Raw genomic sequence first — 14,196 nt, forward strand, 5'->3', positions numbered from 1 at the left:
ACTGAGCTGTGCTGCAGCTCAGCAGGGCTGGGGATGAGGACAGCCAGCAGCTCTGCATGAGAAAACACACTCATGATCTAAAGAAATACTTCAGGGATTTCTTCCCCTTTGAGAAACTCAGTTTTAAGTACTGAGTTTGCTCAGTGGCCTGTTTTCTCTCATTTTTGGGGGGCAGGATGGTGTTTGTGTGATAACCAGTCCCATCCCCTGCTGCCCTGTTGCTATGAAACATTTTAGTGACATGCCATGTAAAAGGGATGAATATCCATCTCTAACTGCAGAGAGATTATTTTTGTGGCTCATCTCTTGCTGATCAGTTTTCTGATTCTGCTGGTGGTGGATTTGAATGATTCCAGGTGTTGTCATATAATTATATAGATGCTTGTTTCCATATCTGTAATTTAATTCCTTTGCTTTGAGATTTATTAAATAGCACAGCACAGAAAATTGCAGTATCTGTCCTCATCTCTTCTCAGTGGGTTTATTTTCTGTGGTAAGGACTTTCACAGCTCTTGAAACTCTAAATCTGAAATCACTATTTAATCTAAGACAGTTTTCCCTGTATTTAAGAGCTGCAGAATCAGGCTGTGCTTTGGAGAAAATAGCAAATTTGCTAAATTTGGCTGCTTGCAGAGTCATTCAAAGTACATAGGTTGTTCAGCAGGTGCTCTCTGGCTTCTTGTGCTGTAGGGAATGCTGGGTTTTGGAGGTTAAGTGGGTGGGAATGCAGTTCCTCCTTTCTGCTTGTAGCACAGGAAAAATGAAGTGGTTGAGCTGTGTGCAGTTTATTTGGTGGCGCTTACAGCTGCAGAGCACCCCTGGCAACAGAAAGATGGGTCCTCTAGAAGTGCAAGATTGTATTGATTATGCTGCATTTCTGCTGGAACAAAAATATAATGGGCTCAGCATTTGCACTTTCTACTTGTGCATTGTTTTCTCTTTATTTTGTGTATTTAGAAAATGCTATGCTTTGCAGACTGCTGTTTTGTATTTTCTGTGGAATGAAAACCATCTGGATAATTTAACTGAATTTTATCAAAGTTTTTGGGAACAGGCTCTTTTCTGTTTCCTGGCATCTTGTTAGAAGATGAGAATTTGAGTTAAAATTTAGGGAGGTGTCTGATGTGCTGGAGCTAAAAAATTTAGAATTTGGGCTTGTTTGACGTTGTAGAAGTAATTGTAATATTAAAATGATGTATAGTGTGTCCCAAAAGCATTTTTCCTGAACAAATGCCTGCACAGACTGTCCTCCCCCCTAAATGTACTTTTAATCCTTGGAGTAGTGGGAGCTGCAAGCTAAGAAAGCATCCAGTGTTCAGGATGAGGCTTCTTTGAAAGAGATCGGAGTTAAATGCCAGCTGAAGTTAAGCATATGTTTAAAGATCTGCCTCAATCAGACCTTTGTTCAATACAACACTTCTGTGTAGTCTTTATTTCAGAATCCTAAATAATCCAATTGGTTTTGTACTCACAGGTTTCATCTTGTTGCAGCCCCAGGCCTGTAACAAACACAGGAGGGATCCATCAAGCCTTAAGCATGTGAGCTGTGCTGCTCCAGGACTATGTGTGCTTCAGTTTCAGCTCAAATCCGTATTGTTGGATTGGGAGAAGAGTGTTCAGCATATGGCAAGATCCTAAATCTGATGTACTTTCAAGCCTGACACTGTGATTTTAATATGTTCCACTTTCATTGAAATACTACTTAGAAAAGTGAAAAATCCCACTAGAAAAAGATAATTTCATAATCTTTTCAACATGAGATGCAGAATTAACTGAATTTCAATATAGTCTGTTTAGCAGAGGATGAGCACTATCAGCTGGTTTTTCTTTTTTCTTTTTTTTTTCCCCCGAAAGACTTAACTGCCCATTTAGTTTCTGATGTCCTGATGATAATGTTTGAGATGAGTATTTAGATCTGCACATGCTTATATCACAGAACAGTTCCTTCAGCCCCCACATGTGTGTTTGCCTGCTGTGACAGTGAGTGCTTGTGTGGCTTCCCTGGAAAAGGAGCTTGATATGACCACAGATTTCTAGGTCCAAAACTGGATTGTTCTCAAAGCCAGCCACAATATTGTCAAATCTGAAGCTGGGTGTCACATGGGCAGGATCTGAAAGTTTGCAATACAGTTACTTCCAACAGTCTGAAGCTTTTCCCAGTGGCTAGACAGACTCTGAGTCACTGAGGTGACACCTCTGCACATCAGCTTGTCCAGCTCCACTGCTCAGAGCCATGTCATGCTGGCTTTTGAGCATCTCCAAATACAGAGACTTCACAACTTCTCTGGATGATTTCTTCCAGTACTGATGACCCTCACAGTGAAAAAAGTGTGGAGCTTTTTTTTCTTGAGTTTTGGGTTATTTTTTGAATTGGATATAAACTGTTTTCTGACTTCTGTGTCACAGTGCACACAAGATGGACTATGCAGGAGGCTGCACATCTCCTCCCCAAGCTGCACTCCCTCAGCTTTGCCTGTTGAAGTAAAACAAGGGACTGCATTTCTTACCTAAACTATTGGGTTTTGCCCTAAAAACAATGGATTGTACAGCTCAAGCTTAAGAGCTGGTGGGCAGAACTTCTGCATCCTTCAGTCATGACTCAAGGGATGAAAAGTTTTCTTCCTCATTTTAATTCAGCCCTGTTTGACACAGATTAGTTTTTAGCTCTGCCGTTGCCCATTGTGGATGGATGCAAAGCACCCTGCAACATAACCTTGCATTTAATGAGCAGTTCAGCCTCAGAGCAGAGGTTGTGCCCAGTGCTGCACAACTGTGCCTTGATGTTGTTTGTGCAGAGCATTTGACAGATGCTCAGCACTCGCGATGTTATCTGGACTGTTCAACGTGTATAATAATTCCAGCAGGCTGTTGACTAAAATATTCCTGTTCTTTGATGCACCAGCACTAACTTGTCTGCTATGAATTCATACACTGAAGTTGAAATTACTTCCAAAATAGTAAACATGAACTTTGGCCATTTCTTGCTTTGGGATAATTCTAGAATCGGTTCCTCGGTGAGCTGTGCGCAAAGTGGCTTTCTGTAACCTATAGCTGTTCATCAGGACAGCATACAATGCACTTTGGCCAAGCTGCATTAAATACATATCACATGGAATTGAGAATCTAATCTTTAGCTGAGGCTGATCTTGTCTTCACTCTGTAGAACTACGCTTCAGTTTCATGCACATTGTTTTTGGCAGCTTCAGGGACCAACAAACCGGAGATTTTAAAGAACATGTTCTTTAGCATAAAGAAAATTTCATTTAAATTGCTGGAAAAGTTTATTTTGGAGATGTCTTCCAGGGTAAAATGAAGTGTAGCAATTAAATAAAAATCTTCAATGGCACTGTGAATAACAAGCAAGAGTACAGCGCTATGCCCTGCCACAGCAGTCTCACTTCATTTACTTGCTATCAGCCATCAAGGTGACCATGTTCAGTCTCCAGTCTGTGTTTTCTGAGGCTGCCTTCATTTCTGTGTATTTTCCAGCTCTGACATGTTTGGATAATTGCAGTTGACTGGCAATAGCAAAACATCAAGTATAGAAAATAAGCCATGTTTACTGTTCCAGACTTCGTTCCTTTTTCATTTCCAATAACTGTTGAGAAATAAGCAGAAAGTTACAGGTGATTTCCCAAAGCAGCATTTTTTGGGGAAGAGATAAGATTTCTTAATGCCATCTAGAAGCTCCAAAGGAACCCAAGACCCTGTAGATTCAGTGGTCCTTCTTACTTTACAGTTTTAGATGAGGATGATACAAGCATTTATGCAATCCTTTCGGGCTTTTCTCGTGTAGGTTAGAGTGACTGGGGATGGTTAACAGTGAGCAGCACTAGCTGTACTCTCAGGGTACTTATGGCATGGTTAGCTGTTCAGTGCTTTGGTGACAGAATTAGCAGCATGTGAATGTTGGCAGATCTTGACAGCAGTTTTTGCTTCTATCATGAAGTGAGAGCTCATTCTATCCATTGCTTTTCATTGTCTCCCCATGTTTATTCAAAGGCTCAGTGGTGTGGAGGGAAGCAGGTGAGGGAGAGGTCTGGACATCTGCTTACAAAGCCATCACAAAATGTCACTTGAGTGGCTCGCTGCAAATGCAAGATTCTGGATCAGGAGTCCTGTCCCCTGTCATCTGCATAAAATGTGGCATCCTGGGAGGTCTTAATGTGTGAGCTGCAGCTTGAGTAAAGCTGTTGGGGCAGTTTAACTCTGCAATGCTTAACTTCAATTAAGTTGTCAAGTTTAGCATTGCTTTAGGCATTAATAGAGTTTTACTCTCACTTAAAAATCTGGTTTAGTAATTAACCTCCATATTATTCTGGAGTTCAGAAGGTGCTCATTTAGTGCAGCAAATCTAATGTCATGTGAATTAAAACATGAAAGATATGCAGTAATGAGAAACTGAAACAGGATAGTGCAGAAATTTGATTATATGCAGTTTACAGGGAGCTGAGTTCTTAATGAGAAGTGTGTTAAAGGCACACTCTTGCCTCTGCATTTGCAAGGTTAAGGGATGTTCTGAATTAAATTGGGAGTTAGTAGTGGAGCTGGTATTTGTCATGATGCACTCTGAGTTTTTGTTGCGGTGGGGTTTTATTGTACAGCTTTTTCTGAAATCTGGACGTGGGATGGCTGTGACTGTACAACTACCAAAAGGTGTGAGGCATTTTCAGGGGCTGGGAGAGGTGTATAAAGATGAAGATCCCCTTTTCTGTTCTAATGGAAGTCTGAACCCCAACTCCAGCATATTCTGCAGTTTATTGTTGGAGAAAGGCACAGAAGGTGGTACATGAAGGAGAATTGCACCTGCAGGCAGCAGAGTTGCTCCACACAAATTGGCCTGGTCTTTGTGATTTAGTTGGTATAGCTCTTCATGCTGCTGTGGCTGTATTTTACATCCTACCACAGCCATTAATGTTATAAAGAAAAGTCCCCAGCTCCTTTGACAAGGTGACTGTTTAATCACTCCCAGCACTGAGTACAGATGTGTTTAATTTTCCTCAGAAAGTGTCAGTTTATTGCATGTATGATGTGTGGAGTATGTGCCAGCTGGTAATTCCTGCACTTTTTGGCGCTGGACTGCTGGCATCACACCAGTTCATACAGCCTGACTTGTCTTTGGATATAAGGTAGTGGTACAGCCTGGAAAACTGCAGTTTCTGCTGCCCAGGAGTTCTGGATGACTGCAAGGATAAAGTGCAGGTTTCCCCTTTTACACTGGACATTGCATGCACAAAATGCTGATTACACATCTCTTTTTGGCATGGGAACCAGAGACTGTGTATCAGATCCAGTTCAGAACATGAACATTTTCAGAGCAATGCTGTCTATCATGCTTTTGCCCTGTAATGTGAATTCTCACATGAAAGTGCACTTTTACCAATTGTCATTGTCTACTTCAGAAAATGCTGGAGGCAAAGATGCAGAAGGCTTGGTGTTTTTCCAACCATCTCCTCTCTAACTTAGGTATGTGAAATCAGAGTCTTTGTCTTTGTTATCATTTGAGTGATTTAAGGTAAAAAATAGCTACTTATCACTTACTTAGCTACTTGATTTCCAAGGCAGTAATGTGGGGTAAAAGTTCACCTCACGAGTGTCAGAAGGACTCTGCACTATGTGGGTGTGGTTTTGTGCTACACCTGATCTCTGCAAGGTATGGCTGTGCCCAGTGCTGAGAAGGATTTGGGCTCCTAAATGACTGTAAGGAGAGTTGGTTTATCTCACTGATTCAATGGGAAGGGACCACACATGCTCAAAACCAAAAAGTTTTCCATCTGCTGACAGAACTTACTTGGGCTATGGCCATGCAGTTACAAGACCCAACCCAAGAGAGGATTGAGAATCAGACTGTGGGCCAGACTCCTCTTGCTGTGGCAATTTGCAGTTATGCTGGGTTGGATGGAACTTAAAATCGTGTTGCTGACCTTACAAAAACATGGTAGAAGTCTTGTGTGAGTTGCATGGTTGCTGGCCTGTGGTTGTTTCTTTGTATGCAGTTGAATTTTGCTGTATTAAAACCAGCATTCCAGTAGAAAGTTGTGACAAGTACCACACTTGGAGCCAGTGACACCTTTACCAATGAATCCAGTTTGAGGGCTTTGTGTCTGATTCTTGACATACCAAATTTTTGAAATGAACAAGAAGCATATGCCAGTGGTCTGTTAACCTGCCAGGGCTCTCTTCTTGAGCTTTATGCTTACTCCATAGGAACCATGACCTAAAAATACAGGCTCACCGAGCTAATCATCTTACAGCTCAAGCATAGTTGAGTTAATTCTGTGTAATAATTTACTGCTGTCAGCTCTACAGCAGGAGTTATCTGTGTGCAAAGTCCTGGTTCATAGCAAATACCACGTAATGCAGGTTAACACTAACCCCTCTGACTACAGACTAAGCTAAACACGTCTTAGAACACGCTGGCTGTTGTCTAACCACACATGTGGCTGCTCTGTCTGCTCTGCTGCTGGCTGGGAAGTTGTTTAGCCAAGGGATTTCGATGGACTGCTGGAGTCCTCCTGCCACCATGCAGGCCTGGAGCCATTTGTGTTGACTGAGGCTGTGATGGCCAAGTTGTCCTGTGTTAACCCGTTTTCCATGGAAGACAGAAAATGTAGATAAAGCATGAAATGGGGTTAAATTCTTCCAGTGAGTAGCTGCTGCTGGTAACTGAGGACTAGTTTGACAGGGCTCACATCTGTGTTAACTTTCAGAAGACAACATGAAGCTATTATGCAGTTACTACCCACTCCAGGATCTGCACATCAATTAGGAGAGGCTGCTTACTCATGCTCCTCAAAAGTTGTGCCAAAATAGCTATTACATTATGTCAGAGCCCATATTTTCACCCTGAACAATTAATCAGGATATAAACCTTGTTTCTTCTCAGCAGCTTTGAATATAGATCTACCACTTTTGATACATGGTGCTTTCAGCTGTATTGGTTGAAGAGGGCTCCTCTGCTGTTGACACACATCAGGGAGATAGTGATGAAATGTGATATTATTTTGTCAGCAGTATATCTGGGAAGCTCCAACACCACCATCTTCTGTAAACAGCTTTAGTTCCATGTGTTATGACTTATTCTACTCTAACACTTCGGGTCCCTGCTCAGGACGCAGCATCCCGTGCTGCTGGTAGGTGCTGTGTGAGCATGAGGGGAGGTGGTGGGCTGCTTCACAGCAGCGCTGCCATCTGAGAATAAGACACAAGAAGCAGATGGCTGCAGGGGGAAACAATGAGGCAGAGCTGTCAGCGTGATGGGATGGAGTCCTAGCGCACCCACTGCCTCGCTGCTGGCAGAGCCCTGCTCCGTGTCCTGCCCAGGAGAGAGCTCTTGATGGTCTTGGTCTGGGTAGATACACTTGGAAGTAAGTACCTTTGAGGATCTTCCTTTGTAAGTGGGGTAAAGCACCGAGCAGGTGTTGTTGGAGAAATGTGGCATTGTTGGTGACCAGCCTCCAGCTTTCCTTCTCGAGCATCAGGAACCTGGGACAGAGCATCCCAGCCCTGTCCCCTTGGGTATTTGTGGTGGTTCTTTACAGCCCAGAGATTCATAGCAGCAGGGCCTTGGGCAGGTGTGGGGTCTCAGGTAAGGTGTGACGTGCCAAGGAAGTAATGCCTGCTGTGAAGTAACAAAACCCATTGTAAAAGCAGAATATTTGCTTTACTGATGCTTCTGGTATTAGACAGCAATGTGGAGACACATTTGTCTCCTGATTTTCCAGGCTGTCCTATAAGAGCTGCTTGATAATGCTATTCAGGAGCTCCTCTTGTGGGAATATTTGTACTGTGCAGCACAAAATTTGAATGAGGGTTCTGTAGAGAAAACTGTACCATCATACTGATGACCAGGCTAAACTCTGCGCTGTAATCCTAATTCACAGTTTTCTGTCTTTTTTGTCTTTTGCCAAATACCTTTAATGCAGAGAACACTATAACTCAGAAAAGATGGTGCATGATAAAAATAGAAGGACTTGCTCCAGTTCTTCCATATGCTAATGGCTGGATTTTCAGGCAAGAGATTCCAGTAAGGTGTGCCAGCAGTCTGAATACCTGCATGTGCTGTGGCCCTCTTTCCATGAAAAAGCTGTTTGGGTTGGAGACAAGGGTGAAGTCATTGGGAGTTTGGTATCTCTTAACTGGATCCAAATCCGTGTGATTTTATTAGAAGAAATGAAATGTTGTAATTCCTGAGGTACTTGCAAGGTTCTTGCTTTGGAAATTCTGTCTTGCTTCCACTGATTTCTTCTCCATTGGAAAATCATGAGTACATAACTTCAACACTCTGGAGGCCATCTGGAATTAGCTGGAGCAGGCTAAATTGCACATTAAATTTGATAAAAACTTTTCAAAGACCCTTTCTCTGGGGAAAGGGAGGATGGAAGCCTGGAAAAAGCTTTAATAGGAAAAACAGACAGAGATTAGAGTTCGATAAATAGGAAATTATAGTAATGTTTTCATTCAAAGAAAATACACAGGCAGAGATATTAGATGATGATTGAATACAAATGTGGCCAACCATCAAAGTGGTCCCTTGCCAATGGCTGCTCTCTTGGTTTATTCTTTCCTCTACCAGCTAATGTATATCACTTCAAGATGCAAACCACGTTTCCATCATTTCATGAGATATCTACCTGGATTAAAATAAAAGCAAGCACATTAAATAATACAGGCTTGTAGGGAAAGGAATCAGCTTAAACAGGTAGTGAACACATGGATTTGGTTGTTAGGGAGGCTGTGGAAGTAGATTGTACTGGAAGGCTCAAAAAGTTTGGGCAGTTTCATGGGCAAGCCAGCCACTGAAGGCAGCTGGGCCGGGGTTCCTCTGTCCCTCAGTTAATGACTGTGGATGCTGGGGGGGAGCAGAGCACAGAGAGCAGGTGGGCTTGTGTCCTTTCCCCCTGGAGACAGGGTGCTGAACAGGACAGAATGTTCCTCTGCCCCTCCCATGCACTTGCCCAGCACCTGGGGTCTGGGTACCCCTCAGCCAAGCTCTATCAGGTTGGATGTCTCGTTCCTTCTTTCTCTCCTTGTTTCAAGCCCAGGAACAACTCGTCAAAGTGTGGACTAATGAATCATTGCAAGTGCTTGATGTGTTGGCAGCTCCTTGCCACCCAGCTTCACACTCTGTTCTGCTGCCGTAATTTTAAGAAACTATTGGAACAGTGCCCTCCTCCCCCAAAAAAGTCTATCCAGAGATCTGGGAAGTTATGTATGCAGCCCTCCCCCAGTTTATTTGTACCGAGCCGTTTGGGTAGGCCTTGGTGTTAGTTTTAGCAGCAGAGCAGGTTCTAGTCAAAGAATCAAAATCTTGAATATACTTTACCCTGAGAAGGGAATCAAGCCAGTTATTTCAGAATTGGTGAAAACAAACTCACCGGAGTTTGGAGAATCCAGTCCAAGACACCAAAATCTCCCAAGTCCATAAGAAAGAGTTTTGCTTTACATGGAGTATTAGTCATTATCCTGTCAGTCTTGTTTGTTAGTTTGGTTTGGAATTTATATAGCAGTCTCTCATGCCAGGCTGTGTTCTGTGTTCATCTTTGCAAGTACAGGAGACTTGTTCACCCAGTGTCTTAGTTGAGCTGAAAAACTGAAATCTGTACTTTCACAAACTGTTTGTCATATTTTATTTGACTCACAAAGTCTATATCATGATGTACTTCAGTGCATGTGTTAAAACAGCTTAGTCCAGTGTTTCTAAAAGGCTCCTGTCTCTGGGGAGCAGATGCCTTTTGAGGGGGACCTGCTTCCCTTGGCTTGGCTGTGTGGTCAGTAGGTTGTGTTTGTGCTTTCAGCAGAGCAGAAATAGGGAGTTGTGGAAGTGAGTGGTCCTCTCCTGACTGGATACTCAATGAACCTTTAAGTTTTCACATTCCTGTAACACCTTGACCCTTTGCTTTCTGAAGCAAACCACAAGTCACACTGCAGGTGAGCCTGGCTGGAGGAAGAGTTTCCATTTTACAGAGGGGTGAGATCAGGGACAGTGTTTTGTCTGGGAGCTGGGAATTTGGCCTTTCCTTCAAATCCAGAGGAACAGTCCCCTACTCCAAGAACTTAAATCCTTTTCCAGTATTTGAAAAGTTGCCTGCTCGCCTCTGCTAGTGTTCCTGCCTTTTATTTTCCTTCATTTCTGCAGTGTCAGGAAGAAAAAATAAATCTGTAATCCAAGTAACATCCTAAATATAGAAGTGCTAGTTTACAAATGAGAAATCTTTCTGATGGCTTCAAAATGGTTTTGTAATAAAAGGAAATGTATTTGACACTGCCAGAATTTACAGTCCCACCAGAGACTTGTGAAAGAACTGCTATACCAAACAGCCTAGGCTGGAATGGAGCTTGTTGACACGTAGGGGTTACTGAAGGGTATTTCTGGCTGTTGCCATGAGGATGGCTTAGCAGGAAAAAATACCTTCTCTGTGACTACTGTAGGGCCTATCTGTATCATCAGCTTTAAGAAAAAGTATTTTAATAGAAGATGGTTAAAGAGAGAGGCTGCTTTTCAAAATGGGTACCAGAATATGGCCTCTGAGAGTCAGGAGGAAGGGGCTATGAGCAAAACTGGCGTGGGTGGTACAATCTAATACTGCTTTTGGCTGTTTAACCAAGTAAAAAACAGTTTTTCTGGAGTCCCTGCAACTTTCAGGCTTTATTTTTTTTCTCTCTCTTTCTTACTCTCTCCAAAATGTTTCAAACTTTGAGTCTCTCATATGTTCACTTAAAATTGCAGGAAGGTGTCACAGTGGTCTTCAGGTGCTGTCAAGCACAGAGACCATTCTCAGCTGTTTGATGAGATTTCAGCTATTGGTTTAGAGGTGAATGGTCTTATTCCATTCGGCAGCAATTATTTACAGCTGCATCCAGGGGTCCAGTTCTGTTTGGCACTTAGAGGCATAACCACAAAGGAGTTACCAAAAATGGGCAGTTTGCCATGATTTCTTCTTGCTCTAGCTTTGGAGGCACTGTCAGTGTGTTGGGGAGAGTGTGCTGTTCTACCCAGCTTCTCAGAGTGTCCAAAAATAAAATGGCAGGACTTAAAAACATGGTTGATGACAGAAGGGAACAAAACGTCTATAATGAACTTTTCCCCTACCAAAAGTAGTTTGCAGAGTGAAATAAGATGGATAAAAGAAGTATTGAAGTTTGATCAATATAATTGTCTATAAAACTGGGGATTCATTGTCTTCAGATGAAGTCCCCATATTATTCACTGTCACACATGAGGCTTACACTACATTATTTTCATCTGCAGGCCTCTTAAGGGCTTTATTGCTTGCCTGGGAATCCTATGTTCCTGCACAATCAGAAAATGGAATGTCATGGTATACTGAATATTGAGGATTTGCTTAAATGTTTTGCTGAAGATCAGTTCCCCGTGCTGAGTGACAGCGGTTTAAACAGCAAACCCCCAGTTTTAAAGCCTTAGTTTTCATCCACGTTTAGGGCCTGTGATTGTATAACCTGTTTCTGTGGGTGGTGGGGTTTTGCTCTGCTTTTTGCTGTGATTCTAACTTGAGGGCTCCTGCTCTTGCACCGCTGGCTCTTGTTTGAGTCCTCACTGTGCTGGGGACCACCAGGCTCTGCTCCTCCTTGGTACGCATTGAAAATACCTCCATGAGCTCTCAGAGATGTTTCAGGTTACATAAATCAGGATTTAAAATAGTATCTTTTTCACAACATTTGGAACACGTGTTCGTGAATATAAATTTTCAGTGCAGTGCCAACAGAGTTAGTTTAACAGATGCAGAACTCTGTTACTAAGAATAGTTTCTGCAGATATCTCCCCACACAAATTTTCTCCCTGGGCATTTGTTATGTGCTTATCAACACTGCAGAAGATCATATGCATGTTCTTTTTTTTGAGAAAAGTCTGCAAGCTTTCTGCTTTCAGAAGCTATTGAAAGCACGTTCTTCTGAAGCCCCATTGAGTTTCAACTGATGAATCAGAATTCTGCATGGAAAGATTTGGGTACAAACACAATAAGAAAATTTAGCAATACTTTTTTTTTTCTTGTGCTTTTTTTTTTTCCCCCCCATTCTTGCTTTCCCTTGGTAAACAGCAACACTTGCTGGCAAGAATGGGAATAACAGATTAATCTGCTTGTTTTCAGTTGTCAGATTCGTGTGTGACAGTCATCCAGCTCTTTTCCAGCTGTTACCCAGAGAGAATTTACCTGGTGGGGAGGAAAATTTAGTGTCTTGGCAAAAGATCTGATTCCTCCCTAGTGACATTAAGCCCATAAGAGAACCTGAAGTCAGTTTCAGATTTTATTTGAATGAAAGCCGAATTATTGGAGTTTTCCCACCAAAATAAAATGCTCTTATCAGTTAAATGGGATTTGGTCACCAGTAAGCTCAGGAAACTATATTTAAACAAGAAAGAAAGAGTTAATTGAAGGTTGCCTGTTCCTCTTTTGCCAAGCAGCAGGACTTTTGTAGGGTGTGAAACTGTGGTTATTAGCCAGGGTTAATGGAGATTGTCTCATTCATTACCATGTTAAGAGTAACTGTTGGTTCCTCTGTTGAGGCAATGTCTCTGTTGCCAGTGCTGTCAGGAGATCGGCTTCATTTAAAGAAAAACAAAGAGCTGGGCTTGGTATGTTAGTAGCCATTGAAGGGGAACATAAAAGAAATACAATAGGAACAACATACTGAAAAGAAACATGGTTTTTAAGGTAGTTGAGTGATTAATTCTTTTGTAATCAAAGAGAATTCAAGTGCCCACACACAGTAAAAATATGGCTGGGGAAAAGAAAGCATCAAAACTAGCAGAAAAGAAAGCATCAAAACTAGCAGAAAAGAAAGCATCAAAACTAGCAAAAAGGGTTTGGGTCTGCTGAAGTAAAGGGGAAACAAATGGGGGAAAAGTATAAAAAAACCCTAAAACTAACAAACCAAAAGAAACAAGAAAACCCCCAACCAGACGGAAAACCCACATTGTTTTGATGGAAGTTAAGGGACATAATTGGATTTGCCATGATGTACTTTGTGTGTCCCATCACATCTGGCAGGTGGCAGTGAAACATGGGGATTCTGCATCAGGTGTGAACACTGCAGAATTACTTGTCTTCTGTCTGCTTTGATGTCCAGTAATTTATCAATGGATATAACTTTAGAGACACGTTGAGGTTTTACATCTCTATTTTTGTGCGTGTTTTAAGTTTCATTGCTAAGATTGCATCGTTTCTTGTATGTGGGACAGCACAATCCTAAATCTTTGGATGATAAAGGAAAAAAACCAAGAGTTTCTGTGAAAGTGTGTGGAATAATGTGTGTGGCTTTGCTTGGGAGAGGGAACCCTTAGCCTGTGTCCTGTGAACATCGCTGCTGTTGGGTTGTTGTTGAGGGATTGGCAGAGTTGGATGTGCCTCATTCTGAGGCAAGTGAGCATCTGCTAGAGTGGACACAGCTCTGTTCTTAGAGAGTAACAGGGGACAAGCTTTCCTAATAACTCGGTTTTGTACTTTCTTTTAGTGAATTTGACAGTAGCTGCTGTGAAGGTTGCTGGGATTGGTGGTGTGGTCTGTATTGCCAATTCTCATCTTCCTAATTCGGAGTTCAGTTCATTGGCACCACCAGCTGTGGTAGGTCAAACTTCCCTAGGAGTTGTCCCTTCCCCACCCCAGTGGTTTCAATGAAAAATGGATTTTTCAGCAATTTAAAGCTTTTTCTGTAGGTGCCATTTCTTTCTGCTCAGCTTTTCACAGGCTTCAACTTTTGCGATGCAAAAAAATCTGTGCTGGGCAGAATTCCCTAAACAAGGAACTACCACTCCAAGTCTGGCTCTAAGTGTTACTGTCCCTTTCCTTGCATAAAGACCACCTGCGTGGCTGGATTCTGCATGGATTCATCTCCTGAGAGTAACTTTAGGGTCTGCTGTTGGGAGAAGAAAACACAGCTGGGCCAGAGAATCTGGAGCCTGCTGTTGTGTACTTTATTTGTCTGTACCTGGGGGCAAAACTGATTCCTGAAGTTGTGTAGGACTTCCCCCTTGAAAAAGGGAGTAGGAATAGGAATATGGGGAGGCAAAGGAAAGCTTGGGATTTTCCATGTTCTTGTGCTTAATTTAAGGCAGTGATTCAGCCAGCCAAGGGAGACAGTTTATCTGTTCAGCTCTGGTACAGGCGTTGCCTTTTCTTGTGCCAAATACCTTTAAGGATGGGAAGAGACAACATGGTCCTTCTGGAAACCTGAGAA

The 14,196-nt window shown here is 42.3% G+C and overlaps 1 protein-coding gene across 5 annotated transcripts in view; it reads left to right on the forward strand.

The window, feature by feature from the left end:
* MITF (melanocyte inducing transcription factor) overlaps nucleotides 1–14,196 on the forward strand; it is a 100,780-nt gene that overhangs the window by 11,434 nt on the left and 75,150 nt on the right. The window contains exon 1 of one of the 5 annotated variants that reach the window (XM_014251717.2): nucleotides 7,349–7,367. The exons of the other annotated variants lie outside the window; for them this stretch is intronic. The gene's annotated coding sequence lies outside the window, so the exon portion shown is untranslated. Of the gene's footprint in view, nucleotides 1–7,348; nucleotides 7,368–14,196 lie in introns of those variants that run through there. 5 annotated transcript variants of the gene reach the window in all.

This window comes from Pseudopodoces humilis, chromosome 13 (genome assembly GCF_049639895.1).
Source record: "Pseudopodoces humilis isolate 2021_Gansu_Grassland_sample_001 chromosome 13, ASM4963989v1, whole genome shotgun sequence".
Taxonomy (NCBI): domain Eukaryota; kingdom Metazoa; phylum Chordata; class Aves; order Passeriformes; family Paridae; genus Pseudopodoces; species Pseudopodoces humilis.